This window comes from Adiantum capillus-veneris, chromosome 24, assembly GCF_014529385.1.
Source record: "Adiantum capillus-veneris isolate H3 chromosome 24, ASM1452938v2, whole genome shotgun sequence".
Classification (NCBI taxonomy): Eukaryota; Viridiplantae; Streptophyta; class Polypodiopsida; order Polypodiales; family Pteridaceae; genus Adiantum; species Adiantum capillus-veneris.
The window spans coordinates 27,119,359-27,144,060 of NC_140954.1; the positions used below are offsets into that span (position 1 = coordinate 27,119,359).

A 24,702-nucleotide genomic window follows, 5' to 3' on the forward strand; every position below is an offset into this window, starting at 1 on the left:
GTTCACTGCCAAACCTTGGGTTTAGGTGTACCCAGTAACCTCATGAGAAGTAGGACAAAATAGGACTTGAGCAAAAAACTGATAATTTGGGAGGTCTTACCACTCATGTGTGGCAGTGTCTATAGCCCGTACAATTTATTTTGACTAAACGACATGAAAAGAGTTGATCTAAAAAGCTTCCTCGTCAACAGAATATATTGGAGATTCAGTGTCTCCCTCAACCATATGAATTTGATTTTTACCCTTCTGAAAGCATCTATTTGACGGATGATTTGTTTTACCACAGTGAACACAAGGATTCTTCTTGAAACAGTCTTTCGTCTAATGATTGTTGCGCCCACAAATGGCACAAGATCTGGTTCCATTGAATGGTCGAGATGAAGCTGCTGTAGCAGTACATTTAGTGACTGCATATGCATTGGAAGTATAAGAAGAACTGGTGGGGGATATAGCATTCGAGACTGTGTATGCATTGGGAAAAATAGTAGAATTGGTACTAGGTACCCTGCGTTCTTCTTCCTGCAATGAATTGATGATACCATCCAAGGAGGGCAGCGGATCTTTCTCTTTTAAAACAGTAACAATCTGATGAAATTTGTGAGTCAAACTTTTTAACAAAATGGCTATGAGATCTTCTTCTGGTACTAGAGCTTTGACATAAACAAGTTGAGTTTTAATACTCTTCAGTCTATTAGCTAAAGATGCAACGTTTTCATTTGCACACATGCGGATGGAATATAATTCAATTTTTAAACTAAGTTTTGAATACTTAGCTTTGGCACCAAAAAGCTTCTCTAACTCTATCCAGGCAGCACTTGAAGAATCAACATCGTCCAAATAATGAATAAAATCGTCTTCTAAGGAGGTTAAAATGATACCAAAAGCTTGTTCGTCTTTCCTTTGTAGCTCAACAGATAGTGCCCTTGTAACTGCAGCGGATGTGCCAAATTCATCGGCTACGAGAGGCTTGACCACGTTCCATAAGTTTTTTCACATCAAATAGCCTTTAACTTTGATCTGCCAAGTGTGGAAGCCGGTCCCGTTGTATTTGTCTACTTTTGATGCCATACTCAATATGCAAAGGATAGCTTGGTCGTGCTTGGTCGTGTTTGTTATGCTTGCAAAGAATGATCATCGATCTTTGTTAATGAAATTTAGAATTACCTTTTAACACATCGGTGGATCCGTAGCATAAAATAACCAAGAAGAGCCGGCAGTGACTGATCTTCATTCAATAGCCCATTTGCAACGGCTTCAGCTTGAACATAAACCTTCAAAGTCACTTACGAGCACCGAGCACAAATGACGGTGTGTGAAGACCCTCTTGACTGAAGGCCTAAGACCAAATTGGGTGGCCCTTTGCTTTCAATGTGAAAATCACAATGAAACACAACAAAAAAAAGAAGGCGAGTTGTCTGCAGCAGCAGCCGAAACAGGCGATGACGAGCAAGGCAGGTTTACTCACAGCGGGATGAAGAGGCCGAACCAGGGCTTGCTCATGTGTCGAGAATTCATCAGAAGACCAAGGCGAAACTGTTGAGACTGATTCCGGGCAAAAAAACGCAGGTCGACTTCCTCACGGTTCTCTGCATAAGCGGTTGTACCCGCGAGCTTGAGTCAGGAGCCGAGAGCCGAGACCCGGCAGGACTCTGATACCAGTGTTGAGTGCTATGGGCTATGGCTATGGAGCCATGGCGTGCTACAGCAGAGAAAGCGAGAAGAGGAGAGAGAGAGGGAGCAGGAGTCGACACTGTAGAAAAAACAGCGCTATAGTCTCTTTTGTGAAGCCTTACATATATAGGACAAAGGTGGTTGCATGTGCCTAATTTTAGGTAGGAAAGGTGTGGTGTGTGTGAGTCACCTTAAGGGTGTGTTCCCGTAGGGTTGGACAAAGTATCGGACAAGGGCTTGTACCCAACACCACCCCCGCTACCTCTACCCTCTCAGACATCTCCCTCAACCTGCTCCTCACCACCAATACACTTTCCACCAACTGTATTACAACAGGCTCTTGAGCAACAGGCTCCTAAGCAAGTAAACATGGAGGAGCTGACAAGCATCCTGGCCAAGATCAACATAAAGTTTCCGACTTTCAAGGGACTCTCCGTAGAGGTCGGGGCCTAAACAGAGAAGATATCTGCCAGGCACTCTTTCTGTCATGGCTTAGCAAACAAATGGTACAACCAGTTTGCAGAGAACCACTTTACGACTTGGGCAACACTCATGTGACAGTTTTGTGAAGCTTTCAAACCATGTGACTCTCAAGAGAAGGTTTGGGATGAGTTGACAAACTTAGTACTCCAACCAGATGAGACTTTTGCAGGTCATGACAAGAACGAAGTCTCTAGTCGCCAAGCTTCCCCAGCCACCAGGAGAATTCATGGTCAAGAAGTGGGTGGAAAAGGCTCTTTCCAAGACGTCTCAATAGAAGCTACGGGAGACTCTCCGACCTAAAAGCCAATTTGGAGGAGTTTGTCGCGACCGCTACGAGGATAGAGGGAGCAAGGCGGTAATTCAGGGACCCCCCTCACGTAGAGACCACTTCATGGTCAAGAAGCGGGTGGAAAAGGCTCTTTCCAAGACGTCTCGATAGAAGCTACGGGAGACTCTCCGACCTAAAAGCCAATTTGGAGGAGTTTGTCGCGACCGCTATGAGGATAGAGGGAGCAAGGCGGTAATTCAAGGACCCCCCTCACGTAGAGACCGCCTTAGTGCTCATGGAAAATGCCTCTGACCCCTTGATTTCTATACGCAAGGAACTCAAAGCACTGAAATTACAACGAGCTCTTCAAGAGAAGAGGTCCTCTCTTCGAGAGGAAAGTCCCCACATCAAGAAGCTTTGGACCAATTCAAGAGAGAGCTAGAAGAGTTTCAGGCTCAGCAGGAGTCTAAGCCTGTGGTCTGGTGTAGCTCATGTTTCTCTCCAAGGCATCCTCCACACTAATGCCCCCTTTAGGCTTATTGCCGCCTCTATGAAAAGTCTGGACTGAAGACAACGATTGCTACTACCTAAAGAAATTGTAGCAGCTCCAACAAAGCCTTGCTCCTACTCTTCAACAAGGGTTGGCACCTGCATCGAACATGGTTTCCCCCTATGGCCATCCAAACTACATGCCATCTTTCCTGACTACATCCCCTATGCAAGCTATGCAGAGCACTTTTCCATTTCAGAGCTTTTATCATGCTAATGCTCTCTCATCCCCTCAGAGCTTCTACACCTCAGCATCCACCTCCATGCAGCAAGAGCAAAGACCACCTCGTCCCCCAACTAGTCTATCCAAACGGGCCATTTTGTGCTACAGATGCGGGGAATATGGGCTTACCAAAGCAAATGTCCTCTGCCAGAAAGGTCTCCTCCTTGCCAATATTGCCCTAAGGCTAAGGATCACTACAGTCCCAAAACAACGCACATCCACATCTTTGAGCCCAAGTTAGAGCCCCACGGCACCCAACTTGAGGGCCAATACTCTTTGGAAAATAGCTCCAACTCTCTTGTGTCGTTCTTCAAATTGCAAAGTGCGATCTTTTCTTATTGATTTTTGGTCTTTCAGTTACAAAATGTATACAAATGGAAAGTTCATAGGTCAGATGATCCACTCGAACCATCGCTTTGTAGCTGAAAGACCGGAATTGAATAGAAAAAGAACAGACATTATACTTTGAAGATGACACACTTTAGGCAGAGATCCTCAGAAGGGTCATCCAACAATCAGCTTTCTTATTCTTCTAACAAGAGGAACAATCACTTACGCAGGAAGGCAACCCTAACCCAACTCTAATTTCAACAAAGGCGACCAGTGGAGCTTCACGGATTCCTCTTGTTTTTGAGACTCCTCCAAAGTTCTATTTGGTCGTGAATATTTGAAGAATCTTATTGGACAATTGCTGACGCTTACATAGAAGCAATATGCACCTTCTATCTAAGGCAGTTTTCGAGAAAAATGTGTCACAGCTTACAATCCTGCCGATTGAAAAGCAAATATGAAGAAAAGAAAAGATTCTGTTTGAAATTTATAAATAGGTATTGTAAACATGTGAAAAAAATAGCTCAGATTTCTGAAATTTCCACTTTGAAAAAACATTAAAAGGAGTCATGTATGGTTTGGAAACTGATTTTTCCCAAACACGGATGGAAGGTGAAAACTGTCAACATCTTTAGAAATTCTGGGATGTAATCTACCTCAACCAATAAATTCTTCTCAACCTCGAAGTATCTATCGGGGCATCTCTCCAGCCTATTCCATTACTATCCATGGGATCTTCGCCTCTCACATGCCTTACTGCACTTTTCTTCCTTCAATATCTACAACTCTTGCTGCTCCTCCACAGTCTTCATTTATGGAAGGTGTTTTTCGTACCAGGGCCAACTAAAATCCTATGTTGTAGATACCTCTTACCTCAACAGTTTCTACTTTATCACCACCATCTGGACCCTTTTACCCTTCCATGCCAAGACCTTATCCAATGTACCCAAAATACTTTCCCTATTTTCCTCCACCCACGCTGCCAAGTCCAAGCCATTTAAAGATGGAGGTTCTACGGTAAAATTTAACACAGTCAATGGCGTTCGTTTGCAATCTTGAGCAGCTTGATGATATGGTAAGGAGCTTGCTCACTTGGCAGGCTGACGTGGCAGTACATGCGTGGCAGGTGGACACACACACACCCTTCCCAAGGCAGGAGCATACACAGAGAGTTCATGCAACGCAAAAGGACACATAATGCCAAGCGACACCTACAAGGGGCATGGAAAGACTCGTGGACTACATTCTAACGAGGGACTCGGCTGCTAAAGGCATAACCAGTCAAGTGGCTTACTTAAATGGGCTACAAACTGCCAAATCGCACAGTTACCTTCAATATTCAACCACACCTATTCAAGGCAGTTGCATGCATGTAAGGATTCTCAGCTTTGGGGGTGACATCTCTCCATGGAGAGCTTCAATGTACTTATATTAATACCTTCATAAGGTCAGAAGGGTCAACTCACCAATTATCTGAGAGGCTAAAACACTCACAAAAACACAAAAGCAAAGGGAACAAGAACACAGAAAAGAAAAAATTGAATCACTTAATTGCTTGTAAACAAAACAAAATAAAAAACCATTGTTTACTTTGAAAATACTTTTAGAAAAAGCATAGGCAAAATAAGTTAAAGAAGCTTACTTGACTGAAACTTTGAAACAAATACCCACTTAAAACATACAAGGAAAAGACATCAGTTGAACTTATTCAGACTTTTTTATGCAATAGAGAAATACTGCTAGGGGTGCCTATTGAGCAGCCAGTGCTGTGTGAGAGGAGAACTCCGTCCCTCTATCTCTCATCACCTCTCTCCCACTTATTCTACTTCATTCCCTCTCTCTCTTGGTTGGGTATAGGGTGATGCCATTGAGATGCTTCATAGGTCGTACATGTTTTATTTTTGTTGCCACCTAGGCCACATTGGCCACATTGGCCTTCAAGTGGGAGATTGTTGGAGTTGTGGGCCATGTGGCCAATCCGATGAGCACTAACCCTACACACTAACACATTCATTGGCATAATAGACTAATAAGGAGGATGCGTTAGTTGACTCACTGTAGCTCCACCCAGGAAGATAGGCTTCATCTTCTCCAACTCACGACCACAAATGCTCTCTCTCTCTCTCTCTCTCTCTCTCTCTCTCTCTCTCTCTCTCTCTCTCTCTCTCTGTGTGTGTGTGTGTGTGTGTGTGTGTGTGTGTGTGTGTGTGTGTGTGTATCAGATTCACCACATTGTAACGCTTTGGTCTCAAGGTCATTTTGGCCTTTTGAAGACATTAATATAACATTTCATTTCATCTCTCTCTCTCTCTCTCTCTCTCTCTCTCTCTCTCTCTCTCTCTCTCTCTCTCTCTCTCTCTCTCTCTCTCTCTCTCTCTCTCTCAAATGGCTTTCCATAAAGAGCAACTTCTCCAACCCGCAGGGGATGGGTTTGCGATTCGGCCCAGCTATATGGATACACACATATCTCATGGGTAATGGTGTGCCATTGGTCGGATACAGACATCTTCTCACCATGGCAGATCTGGTAGCACTGATGGATGAAGATGTAACAGACTTGGACACTCCAAGTCAAGAATCAATCACGACAACACCAAATAACCACTTCAAAACAATTCACATTTCACAATAGATTTGCACTGGCCCGGCAGAGTTCCGTGCCTAGAGATATTGGCCCAAAAGACTGGCGCCCCTTTCGGTATTTCTTTATGTATTAATCAGTTCAAAGTACAAGACAGAGGTTAGGGTTTCACTCTCAGACTCTGCGTCCAGATGCTCTGCAGAGTGTGTGCCCAAACCACTTATTTAAATTACAAGGGATGCCAAAAGTAGAGCCCCAAAAGCTTTAAAAATCAAAAGCCTAAAATAAAAGCAAAGGCTCTCTCTCTTCTCTCTCAAACTCTCTTGAGTTTTCAAATAAAGCAAAAGCTATTCTCTTTCTCTCTCTTGCGTAGAGCAAAGCTGCCGCAAATGCTGAAGATTTCAGCAAATTATAGGACTGCCGTACTGCCACGTCAGCATGCTAGTGCGTTTCAAGGAATTCAGTCCTGCTACTTTTTAGGGTTAGGGTTAGGGTTAGGGTTAGGTCAGGGTAGATTTTTAGGGTTAGGGTTTTTGGCAAAAATTAGGGTTTGCAGGTTTTAGGGTTAGGGTTTCCAACAGCAGACAAGCTTTCCTCTCGGGCAACCACGTCATCACTTTGTGACATACCCCCCTCTTGAAAGCATTCTAATCGCCCTCGATTACGCCTACAAAACAGACAGAGGCCATAAACCGTCTTAGCAGACACTGACTGTTCGTACCTACGTACTAGGAACACACATCTAGCACATGTACCAATCGACAATCACATCACACGACATCACTAGACATCACAGCACATCACATGACATTGAACATTCATTCAAATCTTAGACCATGATTTATTGGCAATGTAGCTAGCAATCACATCTAGATCCAATCGGGACCTCATCGATGCCCAATTCACTAATCCCTATTGCAACCATGTCTCTTCGAGATCAATCAAACCAAAATGCTGCAGTCATTTCGTCTATCAGTTCGTGCACTCAAAAAGAAGTCAAGAACAAATCAGTATCATAATCAGGAATTCCATTTCATAAAGTCATCCAGCAAAATACTGTCAGCTGTCAGTATCCCTGAAGCTCAAAGAGACACCAGTGACTTTAGTATCAAGAATCAAGTCATCTGTTGACAAAGGAGCGGAGTAACTCCCTCTTGTGCATCCCACTGCACCAGATCTCCGGCCAAGATGAATTCTGGGTTCCTTTGGGAGTAGACTATGCTAAACCAAAAGCATCGAGGTAAAGTTTCACAATCTGAGGAGTATCTGCCAGGTCCTCCTCCTCCATCCACTTCGCATCCAATGCAGGATAGTTCTTGAACTTAACCAAGAACCGCCTTCGGACTTTACCTATCTTCGTATCCTTCTATGCCAAAATCTGTTCAAGAACAAGGATCTCCTCGTTTTCTTCCACTTCCGGTTGCTTATCGGGCCTCCCATCAACAAGCAGATCACCTTTAAAAGATTTCAAGAGACTCACATGAAATGCATTATGAATCCTCCAAGTATCACGCAGTTTTAGTCGGAAGAAGACATCATTTATCTTTTCAGTGATCTGGAAAGGTCCGTAGTATCGCATACTAAGCTTTGGAAAAAACCTCTCCTTTCCCTTTTTCTTTCTTAGGCGTGCCTTCTCAAAACGTAAGAGCACCCAATCATCCTCCTTCAATTTCAATTTGCAACGATGGCGATCCGCTGCCTTTTTCTGTCCTTCTTGAGACTTCTGCAAAGCCTCGCAAACCTTGGCAAAAGCCGTATCTAAGTCTCGCGTATATTCATCCGCTTCAAAAATCTTATCTTTTGTGCTTAGGAAGGGTGGAACCTTCGCAGCACCTTCAACAATCTCAAATGGCGCCTTCCCCGTCGAAGAGTGTATCGTGTTATTGTAGGCAAATTCCACCAAAGGTAGGTACTTTTCCCATTGAGTCTTCTGATCCGCGATATAAGACTTCAAAAAATCTAGAACCATTGAATTGGCAATCTCAGATTGCACGTCAGTCTGTGGGTCGAACGATGACGAGAACTGCAACCGCGAGCCAATGTTCTCCCAAATTGCCTTCAAAAACAAACTCGTAAATCTAGGGTCTCTGTCGGAGACAATCGTCTCAGGCATGCCATGTAATTTGAAAATCTGGGCCACAAACAGTCTCGCTAAGTGATCCGGCTTGACTGTTTTCTTCACTGGAATGAAATGAGCCTGTTTACTAAATCTGTCAATAATAGTCCAGATACCATCATGATCACTCTGTGTTCTCGAGAGATCAAAAATGAAATTCATACAATACTTTCCTAGGGGCGGGTGGGTATGGGTAAAGGCTGTAACAATCCCTGTGCTTTATGCCTGTCAAACTTGACCTTCTGGCATACTAAGCAACTGCACACAAAGTTTTAACTCTTCCACATCCTTTTTGAGTCTCAGCCAAAAGAAGTATCTCTCTACCCCTTTCATGGTGGTAGCGATGCCACGGTGACCCGTAAAAGGTGGACAATGGCATTCAGTCATAACCTTTTCCCTCAACGCCTGTGTAACGCACAACATGGTTTTTCTCATCAAGCAGCCATCCCGAATGGAATATCCCGCTATTGTCTCCATATCCCGTATCCGTGCAAAAACGTCAGCAAAATCTGTATCTGTGACATACTGGTCGACCATATCCTCGAAGCTTCTATGATGTATTGCGTAAATAGCAAGAACCAACACTTTCGAGACAAAGCATCTGCCACCACATTCTTTTGTCCCTGCACATGGACAACCTGGAAGTGAAACTGTGACAAGATGTTCGCCCACCGCATCTACTTTTCCGAAAGCTGCTTCTGTGACGATGTTCGCCCACCGCATCTACTTTTCCGAAAGCTGCTTCTGTGACAAGAAGTAGCACAAACTCTAATGGTCTGTAAAGACAGTAAAATCCGCTCCGAGTAGGTAACGCCGCCACTGAGTAAAAGCATGGATAACCGCCAAAAGCTCTTTCTCATAAATCTGTGTTGTCATCTCCAACCTTGAGAACAATCGGCTCTCGTAAGCAACGACATGGCCTTCTTGCATTAAGACCACACCAGACTACGACCACAAGCATCGCAATATACTTTAAATGACTTTTGCAAGTCCGGCAAAGTCAAAATTGGTCCCGTAGTCAATTTCTCTTTCAATGTCTGAAAGGCAGTCACCTCTGTGGGTCCCCACGAGAAAGGGACTCCTTTCTGTGTCAAGCTATGCAAAGGGGAAGCAACCTCTGCAAACTTTCGAATGAAACGCCTGTAGTACCAACACAGTCCCAAGAAGCTTCTAACTTCATGGACATTCTTCAAATCGGGCCAATCACGTATAGTCTCTGTAACAAACTGCTGACGTGTCGACCTACTGAAGAACGAAGCTACCGGCCGAGGGGCCTAAACCCTAAGAAGAACAAGTAACAGAAGAAGTGTCACAAAGTGATGACGTGGTTGCCCGAGAGCAAAAAATCCTAACCCTAATTTCTGCCAGAAACCCTAACTGCTGAAACCCTAATTCTGGAAACCCTAACCCTAAAACCTGCAAACCCTAATTCTGCTGCCAGAAACCCTAAAACTGCAGAAACCCTAACCCTAACCCTAAGGGCAGATTTCTGCGTTTTGCGCTGGTCGATGAACTTGGGTTACCTGCAGCACCCGGATTTCCGTGATTTACGATGGCAGATTTTAGCTTTGCTCTTGGACTAGAAGCTTTTGAGTTTTTAAAAGCTTTTTACCGTAACTGCTTTTTAGGCCAAGGGCATTTAAATATGAGGCTAGGGCTCATTCTCTAGCATGCTTCCTAGAGAAGGTGCAGAGTCTGGAGTACCGGCTTGTACTTTGATGATGCAATATAAAGAAATACCGAAAGGGGCGCCAAGGTTTGGGGCCAATACTCTCTGGGGTGGAATTCCGCCACTCCGTGTCGTGTGTCGTCTCTCTCTTTCAGTTCAGTTGTTATTGAAGTGATAAAAGTCTGTTCAATCTGTTATTTTCTATTTGCACGTGGTGCCCGCCTTGTGACAATGGTATCAGAGCATCAGTTGTGTGCTTTTCTGAAAGCATACCGGTCCTACAAAAGAGTAGACAGAGCTATTGGAACTTTAATCGAGGTATCTTCGCCCCGCAACCCGGACTTATTAGCCACTCCCATCCTTACTTCATTGCGCATCGGGCGCGCTCCCGTCTTCACCGCAGTTTTACAGGGCATAAGCCAATAGCAAGCTTCCAAGAAAATTTTTGCCCAAAGTTATATGGTTTCTGACATCTTCCTTCGAAGTGCAACTTTTGGCAGAGTGGGGTAGCCTGAAATGCTTGCCATGGAAACCCTAGCAAATTATAACTTGAAATTCCTCGACATCTTTTAGTAGATGTCTCCTCACGAGTAGATGACCTTGGAGATCCAGTGCAATTGCTATCTTGGGACTACCATCGCCGCCAACGAAAACACTGTCTGTCCAAGAGCTGATGGACCATGCTGTGCTCGGCTACGACCTTACGGAATGAACCTAACCCTAATTTTTGGTGCAAGTTCTAGGATGGAAAGTCGGTCGACTTTTCGAGCTCGATTGATGTCGAGATTGCTTTTTTAAGTTTCAAATTTGTTTGAGAACTTGTTAGGTGATCCTGTTTGGAATTTGTTTGAAATGGATGCTATTTGTTTTGAACCTGTTTTGGTGCCAATTTGAATTGTTTGACTCTGGTTTGATATTGGTTTCAATGATTGGTGATTTTACTCCCGGGTGGAGAAGTGAGAAATGATGTTTGAGAATGCTTGTTCATACTCATGGCCCGGACCCGTGTGATTATTTGCAGGGGGAGTATGAATGATTGAAAAGTGTTGTTTGTACTCATGGCCCGGACCCTTATGGTTATTTGCGGGGGGAGTATTGAATGATTGAAAACTGTTGTTTTTACTCATCGCACGGACCCTTGTAATTATTTGCGGGGGGAGTATTGAATGATTGGCAAGCGTTGTTTTTACTCATGGCCGGACCCTTGTGGTTATTCACGGGGGAGTATTGTTGTTGTTACTCATGGCCCGGACCTGGATGGTTATGCGGGAGGAGTATTAAGAAGTCTGAGCAGTGGTTACTCTCAACACCTCCAAACGACGCAGGCTGCGGTCTGGGAGGCGTTTGGTTGTAAAAGGCCTCTATATCTCATGGCCCGGACCTTTTTAGATTATTTGCGGGAGGAGTGATGAGGGAGTCGTTGAACAACTCATGGCCCGGACCTGGATGGTTATTTGCGGGGGGAGTGTTCATCGGCAACTTTATGTTTCTTTGTCTTGTAACATGCATATGTGAGCATTTGTGTTGCATTGTGATGTGCCAACTACTGAATATTCCTAATTGGATGAGATTGCCTGGGTATGTAATTTTAGTGCATCAAGACACCCGTGGAAGATCAGTACGGTCTGGGTGTGATGGCTAATTTTACTATGCCAGAATATCAAGAGTTCCGATCTAGACGAAAGGAGAAGCTAACTCCTTGATCAAAAGAGCAGAAAGGAGAAGCTAACTCCTTACCAAAAAGAGCAAACTGATTGTCCCTTGGAATGTCCCTCAGAAATTTTTGAGCTGTTTTGCAGATATGTTGTAATCGAGGACGATTACTCTCTTTCAAGAAGGGGAGATGTAACAAACTGCTGACGTGTCGACCTACTGAAGAACGGAGCTACCGGCCGAGGGGCCTAAACCCGAAGAAGAACAAGTAACAGAAGAAGTGTCACAAAGTGATGACGTGGTTGCCCGAGAGCAAAAAATCCTAACCCTAATTTCTGCCAGAAACCCTAACTGCTGGAAACCTAATTCTGGAAACCCTAACCCTAAACCTGCAAACCCTAATTTCTGCCAAAAACCCTAACTGCTGAAACCCTAATTCTGGAAACCCTAACCCTAAAACCTGCAAACCCTAATTTTGCTGCCAGAAACCCTAAAACTGCAGAAAACCTAACCCTAACCCTAAGGGCAGATTTCCGCGTTTTGCGCTGGTCGATGAACTTGGGTTACCTGCAGCACCTAGATTTCCGTGATTTACGCTGGTAGCTTTTAGCTTTGCTTTTGGACCAGAAGCTTTTGAGTTTTTAAAAGCTTTTTACTGTAACTGCTTTTTAGGCCAAGGGCGTTTAAATATGAGGCTAGGGCTCATTCTCTGGCATGCTTCTTGGAGAAGGTGCAGAGTCTGGAGTACCGGCTTGTACTTTGATGATGCAATATAAAGAAATACTAAAAGGGCACCAAGCTTTGGGGCCAATACTCTCTAGGGTGGAATTCCGCCACTCCGTGTCACGTGTCGTCTCGCTCTTTCAGTTAGTTGTTATTGAAGTGCTAAAAGTTTGTGCAGTCTGTTCTTTTCTATTTGCACGTGGTGCCCGCCTTGTGACACTCTCTATCTTGGCCGGATCCATTTGCACTCCTGCTGCTGAGACAATGTGTGCCAAAAAGTGTATCTCTGGTAGGAAAAAAATTCACTTTTCTTTGCATTAATCACTAACTTGTGATCTCGTAATGCCTGAAAGACCTGAAGCAATTGATCTCTGTGTTCTGCCTCATTCTTGGAGAAAACAATGATATCGTCAAAGAAAGTGCCAACAAATAGCCTGTACTCTCGAAAAATGATATCCATCATCCGGCTATATGTTGTAGGAGCATTGGTTAAGCCAAAAGGCATCACCAAAAACTCAAATAACCCAAAAGTCGTCCAAAAAGCCGTCTTGTAGACGTCTCACGGCGCGATTTTGATGTGATGATATCCAGTCTTCAAATCAATCCTGCTAAAGCACGAGGATCCCTGTAACCTGTCGAGTATATCATCGATCCTAGGAATCGGAAATCTGTTCTTGATGGTGATTTTGTTGAGAGCTCTATAATCGATGCACATTCTCCAAGATCCGTCTTTCTTCAAAACCAACAACACTCGAGAGCAATACGGTGAAGTACTAGGCTGGACAAGACCTTTTTCCAAGAGGTCTTTCACTTGGTTCATATTCTCTTGATTCTGTGCTCGGCTCACACGGTAAGGTGGCCGGTTCGGTAGTGTGCTTCCAGGTATCAGATCAATGGTATGATCTTCACGCCCTCAAAAAAGCAATCGGCATGAGCGTGGAGAAAAATCTTGGCGTTCTTTTGTTCAGGTCAAAACATATTCAACCTTTATCCATCGTTCAGTTCTCTCCCAAAAGAATGAGTAAAGAAATTGAAGTTCATCAAGTACAATCTCTCAGCCCTTCATTTGTCAAAGTCGCTTTCTCAACCCGGTAGTCAACCACGGCGTAGTTCTTGTGGTACCAAGGGATTCCGAGTAGAACGTCACTCGCATGCCCTGAACACCCCTGTCATTGCAAACGAAGTTTACCAATGCTCGGTGTAATGGCAACATCCCGTTCGGGTGCCAGTCGAACTACCTCCGCATGTGGCCTCAGCTTGTCGGGCGTAACTCCAAATCGAGCCGCCAATCCCAAGTGAAAAGAAGTTGGCCTTGGCTCCTTCAAAAGAGCTTTCTGATCCTTCACTTTGCCCTATAAGTGGCAAAGTTTGTACTTTCATTCATTTGATTCGGTTCACGTCCCACGCCATGTGGTACCAGTTCTGCTTTTTATCTGCCTTTTTCGCCACATCTCTCAGCTGCTTTAGAACTTTCTGGCCTTTCTTCATCTTGTTCATTCGGTGCCTTGTCAGGGCACTTCGCGGAGATATGTCCATGTTCCCCGCATCCAAAGCACTTCCTCTCCCTGATGAAGCGAGCTCTCTCCTCAGGAGTAAGCTTGGGGCGTACATCCTTCTTTTCTGGGTTGCTCTTTCTCTTTCTACTTTCATTACGTGAAGTCTATTTGGCTCGTTATGTCATGACCTCATCGGTGGGGTAGGTCAGACTGTCAAAGTGAATGGCAAAGCCCCGCTTCGCATGACTCATCAACTCCTAAATAGAAGCTGACTTCTATTCCAAGCAGTAATCTCGGAACTCTGTAGGTAGACCTAAGGTAAAGCGCGCAATCTGTTCTCTGAACGAGATCTTCTTGAATGAAGAGGTGGGTAGAAAAGAGCTCCAGAATCTCTCGCAATAAGCATCCACTGTATCTCTCTTGGTCATCCGAAGATGGTTCCAAGCAGCTCGTATATCGCGTTCATACTCTTGCCTCAGTGCCATAGTGACAAAAAACCCCGTTTCAAACCTCTGAAACCCCGAAACGACGAAACGGCCGAAACGTTTCGGCGAAACGTACGAAACGAGTTGCTTTTTTCTTTTTTGCCCCCTTTTGACCAGTTAACCTCAAACCACCCGTTCGGGGATTTTTTAAGCTATGCACAAAGGCTGCCTCAAAAAATTGATAGATTTTTTGACCCTCACGCACATCGAATAATGTCTCTCTCTCTCTCTCTCTCTCTCTCTCTCTCTCTCTCTCTCTCTCTCTCTCTCTCAACCTTACACGTCAGCATGGCCCCCTCGTCTTTACCTCTACGTTGTTGCAGCTGGCTGCCGACTTATCGTGACTCAAGTCTCACATCTAAATTTTGGTATTTCATGTCTTTACAAATGAATTTTTAGGTGTATTCAATGTATAATTATACGAACATACATATAAAACGAAACCTGTGTTTCGCTTTCTTTGAGCTCTGAAACGAAACGTTTCAGAAACCTCGAAACCCCGAAACGCACGAAACCCCGAAACGTTTCATGTCACACTGGCGTCAACCAAGAAGAAATAAAAAGCTTCTTTCAGCCATTTAATTGGCGCAGTCTTGTTTAAAAGAAGCGTGGACCACCAAGTTCGAGCATTCCCCGTAAAATAAGAGGTAGCTCTCCGAATCTTGGAGTGCTCTGAGTAGCGTCTTCCCACGAAAGCGATGTCAAACTGCTGTATAAGAGACAAAGCCTTCGAAGCATCTCTATATCCTGAAAAAGTGTCAAATTCGATCGATTGTCCACCTTCCTTAAACTCTCGGACTTTCTTGCTTTTATCTTCCAGAAAGTCATATTGGTTGGCTTTATAAAAATTCTTCTTGTTCCCATAAAAATTTCCGTCATCGAAGTCTGAACTGTCAATAGACGAGTCCTCTGTAGAACTGTCACTCATTGGGCGAGATTTAGACTTCTTTGCCTTTTTCTTGCCCTTTCCGAAGCGTTGTTTCTTGCTTCGCGTTTTACCTTTTCAGTCTTCTTCGCTCGAATCTGAAGAGCTAGAAGAATTGTCAGAAGAAGAAAAAAAAAGAAAAGGGTAGTTCTTCAAATCGAACACGCTTCTTCTGTTTCTTTGCTTTATCAAATGTCGACTGACGACCCAAATAGCCCAAGAAGTCAGTGCCTTTCTTCTGCTTTTTGCCGTGCTTTTTAGCTTTATTCTGCGCGTCAAAAAGCTGAGTAATCCGTGCATCAACCACCTCTTCTAGTTCCTTCTCTGAATAAGTCTTGTGAGCAGAAGGTTTCATGAGAGCGGGTTTCGGGGGTGGTGTTGTGGTTTTCTGCCACTGCTCGTGCACTTCCTGAAAAGAAGTCTCGCTCATATATTTTGCCAATTTCAGATCCTTCACAAAACTGAGCATCATCTTTGTTGCATCGCCGATCAATTGACGACGCTTCATCTCTCGTTGCTCTGCCTGAGTAGGCCGAGGCGGGCCATACTCTCTACCGGAATCTTCGTTGTGATCCCTGCACGCATCTCCGGATGCAAAGGGAGTCGACTGATCCTTGCGTGAAGCCATAGGTGCCGCGGAAAAAAAATTGGGGATCGGATTTCCTCGTAAAAAAGAAATCGGTCTTGCTATGATACCACTGTAACAAACTTGGACACTCCAAGTCGAGAATCAATCACAACAGCACCAAATACCACTTCAAAACAGTTCACAGTTCACAATAGATTTGCACTAGCCCGACGGAGTTCCGTGCCTAGAGATATTGGCACCAAAGACTGGCGCCCCTTTCGGTATTTCTTTATGTATTAATCAGTTCAAAGTACAAGAGAGTGGTTAGGGTTTCACTCTCAGACTCTGCGTCCAGATGCTCTGCAGAGTGTGTGCCCAAACCACTTATTTAAATTACAAGGGATGACAAAAGCAGAGCCCCAAAAGCTTTATCAGACTCTGCGTCCAGATGCTCTGCAAAGTGTGTGCCCAAACCACTTATTTAAATTACAAGGGATGACAAAAGCAGAGCCCCAAAAGCTTTAAAAATCAAAAGCCTAAAATAAAAGCAAAGGCTCTCTCTGAAACTCTCTTGAGTTTTCAAATAAAGCAAATGCTATTCTCTTTCTCTCTCTTGCGTAGAGCAAAGCTGCCGCAAATGCTGAAGATTTCCGCAAATTACGGGACTGCCGTACTACCACGTCAGCATGCCAGCGTGTTTCAAGGAATTCAGTCCTGCTGCTTTTTAGGGTTAGGGTTAGGGTTAGGCTTAGGTCAGGGTATATTTTTAGGGTTAGAGTTTCTGGCAAAAATTAGGGTTTGCAGGTTTTAGGGTTAGGGTTTCCAGCAGCAGTCAGGCTTTCCTCTCGGGCAGCCACGTCATCACTGTGACAGGAGAGGTATAGAGAGGCCTCTAGTCTCTATGATTTCTCGGATGATTCGGGACAAGGCTTCAGTGCCACATGACATTATTCGAGCCGAGCAGCGAGAGACAGAGCTACACTACATATGTCACTGCCCTATGCACTATGAGATCCATGGCCGCTTTCATTGCTTGCTTAGAGAGGCTTTCGGACCACTCTCTAGAGTCATGAGATACCCACACCAGAGATGCCTAGGCCTGTTTTTACTTGAGTTGCGCAAACACATGGAGAGCTTGCTGAGGACATCATGGGAGAGTCGGTCTCTGGGAGAATTCGCTGCTCATATGTCACAGTCTATTGCTAGCACTATTGGTGTTCAGCAAGGATGCCCCCTCTCCCCAACCCTCTTCGGACACTACATCGACAAGATCTCCGACTACATCCTACGAGCACGAGGGGCAAGAGCGGACCTAGCAGGTATCACAGTCCACATTATGCTATATGTTGATGACATTTTATTGATTTCAGAGTCACTAGAGGGCCTACATAGTACAGAGCCATCTGAGAGCTTTGGATGCACAGACAGGGGACTCACAGTGAATCTTGGAAAAACTAAGATGACGATCCTCCACACCTCCAAAGCAGTTCGATGAGCAACCACATTTACAGCAGCAGGAGGACCAATAGAGGTGGTCACCTCTTACATCTACTTGGGAGTCACATTCACCAGCAGACAAGGGCCCTTCTCCATGGCACAGGCCACCACTGACAAACTCACCAAAGGATATGCAGCATTGGACATGCTAGAGCGAAGATGCCATCAGGCACACTTCCAAGAGCCCCGCACGAAGGGGTGGCTATTCGACACATTAGTCACTACAGCCCTGATATATGCAGCAGCAGTGTGGGCACCCGAAATGGGCACGGATTGAGAGACCACGGATCTCTATGATTTCTCGCCTTTTTCAAGGCAAGCACACATGCCGCCAGACATCATCACAGCAGAGCTTGCCACCCCCAAGTACTTTCATGGTTTTGGTACCCTTTGATTGTGTTGAATATCTTAAACAATAATTGAACAATATAAAAGCATCACTATTGAGCAGAATGAAAGGGAAGAGAGATATGGATCAAAGCTTTAAAAAAGCACTATTCCTCATGCCCTAGGTTGTGGAAGGCATCTCTTTAATATTGAAAAACATGGAAATTATCTCTTATGAACAGTATAAGCATGCTTTCTTTTTGTTTTAAGTGATATATATATGAAGGATATGTCCATGAGATATTTTCATGAAGGTGGTACCCTTGGTTTATCTTCAATAGACAAGCATTTGAGTCAGCTATACAGATATCACAGACCGGATACAGCAAAGCATGGTACACATAGATTAGAGCATGGTTTGGAGCACACGGTCTTCATCTGGAGAGTTTGCCACCTCTCTAGTACAACCCCAACTCCCCCAGCTTCATCTCTCACGTAGTGAGAGAAACAAAGTGATCCGACGGGATCTTTGGCAGCTCTATATCACACAGACTTGGATCACATCCTCTCTCCGGCAGAAGATGTCACACTACAGAGACCATTTTTTTATCATACTCAAGGTTGGGTTCATACACCGACTATGCTATATGGACAACTACATGCCACAACTCACGGGTGGCAATTGGTCAGCTCAGAGTGTCATCACACAGACTAGAGATCGAGGTGGGGCAAGCTCATAACATTCCCATGGAGGAGAGAGTGTGTAGAGTATGCAAAGAGGAAGTGGAGAGCGAGGAGCATTTTGTTTGCAGATGTAGAGCTTATGCGGATATCAAAGGCTGATACGAGCTCCTATTCAGAGGGCAGCCTACCTTCCGAGATATCATGCACTCTCAAGATCGGAGACAGCTGGGGCACTACTTGCTAGAGATACAGAGGCACGGGGACACACTTTTACAGCCACCTACACAGAACCCTGAGGGGGAGGGGGGGGGGAGAGAGTCACAGCTTATAGATTTCTTTCAAAGAGCTACACCCCTTCCACTCCCAGACCCACCAAGGGGAGTGACCCTTCAGCAAGCTGAGGAGAGCCGAGAGCCCCACAACGCCCACGGGCTACCGAAGGGCAGGCCCCACGACTCCACCGCAAACAGATCGAGGAGATCCGGACTCGAGCACAATGAGCCGAGGAGTGATGAGCCCACATGATGGCTCATCCAGAGGCGTTCATCACAGTCGCCCTTGCTCTTGACCCTGCCATGTACTACATTTTACACTCCCCATTAGCACAGGATGGAGCTAGCAAGATTGATGCATTTGCATGGTTGTACTGCCCTCAGCATATAGACATGCACATATCCCTAGTACTAGTGCTCCACCCATCCCCATGGATTTCATCACCCATCAGACGTCCTTCTCTCTTTTATTTTGTACGAGTCTCAACTATTTTGTCTTTTCTGATAGACAAAAGACATACACACATGTATACTTGATTTGTCTCATAGGCCGACTTCGGCCTCACATAGACATTTAAAATCTCTCTCTCTCTCTCTCTCTCTCTCTCTCTCTCTCTCTCTCTCTCTCTCTCTCTCTCTCTCTCTCTCTCTCTCTCTCTCTCTCTCTCTCTCTCTCTCTCTCTCTCTCTCTCTCTCTCTCTATGTTATATAGTTTAGAGGCACACTGATCGACCGAGCGGCTGAGCTGGGGAGATCCAAATGCCCACGACTGCGGAGGGCTACACAGCATCGACGGAGGCTACATCAGAGGATTCCGATCACTTTGGCCCGACATGCACGACGCCAAGTCAGACTGCTGACCATGGAGGAGATTGAAGAGATCCGCCAGCGATCGATGCTGGATTTCTTGTGACTTGTGATTTAGCTATCGCAGCTAGTAGCTTAGTTCACACCTACCAGTTTAGGATTCCATAGTATTTTTATTTTATCATTTTGTAATTTGATTTTGTTACTCTGACTTTGTATCAGATCCACCACATTGTAACGCTCTAGTCTCATAGGTCATTTTGGCATTTTGAAGATGTCAATATAACATTTCATTTCATTCTCTCTCTCTCTCTCTCTCTCTCTCTCTCTCTCTCAAAGAAGGTGGGGAGCAACAAAAAGAAATGACGACCTCGTGGGTAGATGTCATCACAAAGACCCAACAAAAAGCAGAAAAGGCCGAAAAATGGATCGAGATTGTCAAGAACGGAAAAGGCAAGGAAACAACCCCCACCCCCACGCCAACCATCATCGACTTGACACTAGAAGAAGAGCAAAGGAGACGTGTGCGGGCCTTACACGTAAGGATATGTGGCCTCAGAGACCAAGATAATGTGGATAAAGAGGTGAAAAAACTCATGACTCTAGTGGGAGTCAACAAGCAGACGCATATGAGGGCTTGGAAAGTGGGCACTAAGAAAAGTGGGAGCAATGGAGAAAGCTCGAAGGAAAGGGCACTCATTCTCCGCTTCCCTTCCATGGAAGCGAAGAAGCACTTCTTGAAGAAGAGACCGACTCTAAAGAAGATTGGCATCTTTCTTGGAGATGACCTCACCCTCTTGCAGATTGCTCATATGCAAGAAGTAATGCCGGAAATTAGAGCAGCAAGAGAAAAGGGGAAGATTTCTTTATACAGAAATGGAAAGGTGGTGGTATTGGAGCGACGCCCCGCATGACAGTGCGAAACCTATGGGACCACACTAAAGATGGCAATCTGGAATTGTAATGGGTCACTCCGTCCTAATGTAGGGGCCTTTGAGGATAGTTTCACGGGGAGAGACATCATTTTCTACTCTGAGACGCATCAAGCACTAGGGCAATCCATGCCACACGTGAGCGGGTATAGATGGGAGACAGCCTGCAAACAGGAGACCAGATCATAGCATCGAGGACGGGGCTCAGGGGGAGGGGCAGTTATATTCAGGGAGGAGTTGCATCCACTGATATATATAGCACGCAAGGATGAACAGGCTAGGTACATGTGGGTGACGCTCAGGGCAGAGACGGGCAGATACCTCTACATTGCTATTTGTTACTTTCCTCCTAGTACGTCAGTATATGCATCACCTAGAGGACAATCCCCCTTCGCTATTTTGGATAATGACATATGGGAGTTTTCCAAGGATGGTGACATTATCATACTAGGGGATTTCAATGCTAGGACGGCTCACCACCAGACAATATTTTATGATACTTTCGAGGAGATGCTTAGGGAGCTGCACGCCACAAAGATGGGTCTATCCAGACTATCACAAGGTGAGGAATACACTGAATATGGCAGATACTTGATAGATATGGGAACGGCACATAGATTGGCCATTGTGAATGGCCTACAAACATTTTCGACAGCTCGAGGTTTTACTTGCTTTCCACACCGACATGGTGCCAGCACAATGGATTATGTTATGGCCCAGCCACGTCTCATTCCATTCTTTCAGGATTTCATGGTGGGCACTATGCCAGTTGTAGTAGTAGTTGATCATGCTATCTTGTCTTTCACCCTGACCTTTTCCATTCAGCACAACTCCATTGGGAGAGGTCCCCACACACACTCGGTATACCTTCATGAGGAAGACGGATTCTGTGTATATGGATGAGATATACAAGTAGCTATGCACCCAAGAGTCGGGACGGCCACTAGATGAACTCACTCAGATACTGACAGAGACGCTCCATGATGCAGCATCAGAGGCATACCCCCACAGTCAGCCCACACGGAGACGATCTGGGAGCATGCCCCAGAACAACTGCTGTGATGAGGAGTGTAGAGAGATGAGGATCAAATTACAGATGAAAGTGCTCATGGGTATTACCACACATAGACAGTCACAGATTATCTTTCGCCGCCAAGTGCGACGAAGGAAAAGGGCTTATCTATCTCAACTAGAGCGAGATCTGTATCAGCTATTTATAAGTCGGGACTCAAGCGAAGCGTGGAGGCTATTCCACGAGCATTCACCACCACCAGCGGTCACCTCCACTGAGACATGGGGGATATATGCCACATCTCTCTACACAGCATCAAGTCAACCACCTCTGCCGGACCCACTAGAGACATGCCCGGAGACATGTTCTTTCTTTACTGCCGAGAGGGTAAGGAAAGCCATTGATAGGATGAAGACAAGGAGAGCACAAGATCATGATGGTCTGGTAGCAGAGCCCTTCATCCATGCCAAAGATATGCTTGCAGAGCTCCTGGCTATGATGTTTAATCGAGCCATGTATGAAGGCTTCCTGGAGGCTTGGAGTATGTCTACAATTGTGCCTATTTTCAAGTCAAAGGATGGCATCATTCTCGGGAATTATCGCACCATCATGCTTGGTCACACATTAGCTAGGCTCTATGAATCCATTCTTGAGCAAGAGCTGAGTAGATGGGCAGAGCGAGAGGGCATAAGAGCATCAGGGCAAGCACATTTCAGGAGAGGTTTCTCCACTCTTGACCAAATTCTGACACTCAGAGCAATTATTGAGGAGGGTAGACACCAAGGCAAGAGGATCTATTGTAGCTTTGTGGATTTCCGTAAAGCTTTTGACACAGTGCCGAGAGCCAGACTTATACGCAGACTACAGGACATGGGTGTGCCTACAGAGCTGATATGGGATATTCTGGCTCTTTACAGGACAGTGATGGGGCGGGTACGCACCACTGAGGGGATGTCTGACATGGTCCACTCCACTGTTGTAGTAAAGCAGGGATGCCCCCTATCCCGACTCTTTTTGGGATGTATGTGGATGGGTTTTCGAACTATGTAGAGCGTCAGGGAGACAAGGGGGCTCAGTTATCAGGGACATGGATTCCTCTGTTACTATATGCTGATGATATTGTGTTGATTTCTGACTCCCCAGAGGTGATGCAACGTCATTTGGATGCTCTGCATACATTTGCTCGTGACAGTGGATTGAATGTCACTCTGGGGGAAACCAAGGTTATGGTGTTCAACACCACACCACAGTGGGTTAGGGAGGTCGGCACCCACATTTACGTATGGCCAGGAGTCTGTGGAGTACACAGATGCATATACTTATCTTGGGGTAGTCTTCGGTGGACCGGTGTTTTCACTAAGGAGAGCATCAGAGACTAGACTGACAAGAGCATATGCAGCTTTGGGAGGATTGGAGAGGATGGCTTCGCAGGTTTAGTTTCAGGAACCGCGAACAAAACTCTGGCTTTTTGACACTCTAATGACTCCAGCTATGCTCTACGGAGTTCAGGTATGGGGACCCTCAGTAGACCACCATGGGAGATCTGGCAACACAGATGGTTTGAGATGTATGGAGAGGCCTCTGGTTTCTATGATCGCTCGGATGATTCGGGCTAAGGCCTCAGTGCCACATGAGATTATCCGAGCCGAGCTAGCCGCCCCCCCCCCCCCATGGTGGAGGCGATCAGTATCCTTTATCCACGGTCTATGGGCTCTCCGCAGGGACAGATACGCTGGGCTTGCCCTGGAGTCATCTCGACAACTAGATCTACAAGGCGATCCAGCATGTTGGTATGGATAGATGACAGCATGGTTTCAGTCGCATGGTCTCAACATAGATAGATTACCTCCCTTTCAATACTCCCTGGATGCACCCTCCCTGTCTCTTACACAGACAGAGATCACCAGACTCACACGCCATGATCTGATTCAGCTAGATACCAGGACCACATGGATACAGCCGACACAGGAGTTGGGCACGAAGATGGCCTTTTTACATAGAGCATCTTCTCCAACTCACGGAGGACGGCTTTGTGACTAGGCCTGCATACATGGATATGCACTTATCTCATGGCATAAGATGCGCTATTGGGCAGATACGCACATCCTCACATCAGCTCCAGATCGAGACTGGCCGATTTCGAGGGGTGCCAACAGGGGCCAGGATATGTCACCTATGTAACTTAGAGCCAGAGACAGAGCTGCACTACACATGTCACTGCTGGCATACTATGAGATACACAGCCGCTTCCACTGCCTGTTCGGAGAAGGTTTCGGACCTTTTTCTAGAGTCATGAGATACCAAGATCAGAGATGTCTTGGATTGTTCTTGCTAGAGCTGCGCAAAATTAGGGACCGACCCTAAGTTTAGTTCATCTAAACCCACCGATCCCCCCCCCCCCCCCCCCCCCCCCCCCCCCCCCCCCCCCCCCCCCCAAATCCTTTCCTCTTAGTGTTCTAGTGTTAGTTCTTTGTAACTTTGTAATTTCCCTACTCAGACATGGTATCAGATTCACTAGTTGTAACTTTTTGGTCTCATAGGCCATTTTGGCCTTTTGAAGACGTTAATATAACATTTCATTTCATTCTCTCTCTCTCTCTCTCTCTCTCTCTCTCTCTCTCTCTCTCTCTCTCTCTCTCTCTCTCTCTCTCTCTCTCTCTCTCTCTCTCTCTCTCTCTCAATTTTGTTCTAGTCTTTTTGTACCTAGACATGGTATCAAATTCACAATTTTGTAACAGTTTGGTCTCATAGGTCATTTTGGCCTTTTGAAGACGTTAATATAATATTTCATCTCTCTCTCTCTCTCTCTCTCTCTCTCTCTCTCTCTCTCTCTCTCTCTCTCTCTCTCTCTCTCTCTTCTCTCTCTCTCTCTCTCTCTCTCTCTCTCTCTCTCTCTCTCTCTCTCTCTCTCTCTCTCTCTCTCTCTCTCTCTCTCTCTCTCTCTCTCTCTCTCTCTCTCTCTCTCTCTCTCTCTCTCTCTCTCTCTCTTCTCTCTCTCTCTCTCTCTCTCTCTCTCTCTCTCTCTCTCTCTCTCTATCTATCTATCTATCTTAATGTTATATAGTTTATAGGGACTGGTTCTGAAGATTTATGTGTTGTGCTGTAAAAGATGAGCTTCAATTCGGTAGAAATGCTCCAAAAATAAATGTTTCTCACTATATTGTTAACAAACTAGACAACCTTCCTGCAGCCACACACTTCAAAATCACTTGCATTGCCCATTCACCTAACTGTTTAACTGAGGCAGAATGCCTTCACAACCCTCTTGCAATGATACTACAAGAGAACCAATTGCAACAATAGCTCATTGGCAAGCTGGCAATCTAGTCAAAAAAGCAAGACACAGACATCCCCTAGACCTTTCTTAGAAAAAGAGAAGAAAGGAACAGAGACCTAGTTTTGCAACAAAAGCAATAAGATGTGGATGTTCT

At 45.3% G+C, this 24,702-nt stretch overlaps 1 protein-coding gene across 1 annotated transcript in view; it reads right to left on the reverse strand.

Annotated features, from left to right (window-relative positions):
• Positions 1-24,702, reverse strand: part of PTAC3 (plastid transcriptionally active 3) — a 112,526-nt gene that overhangs the window by 44,083 nt on the left and 43,741 nt on the right. The window lies entirely within an intron of this gene.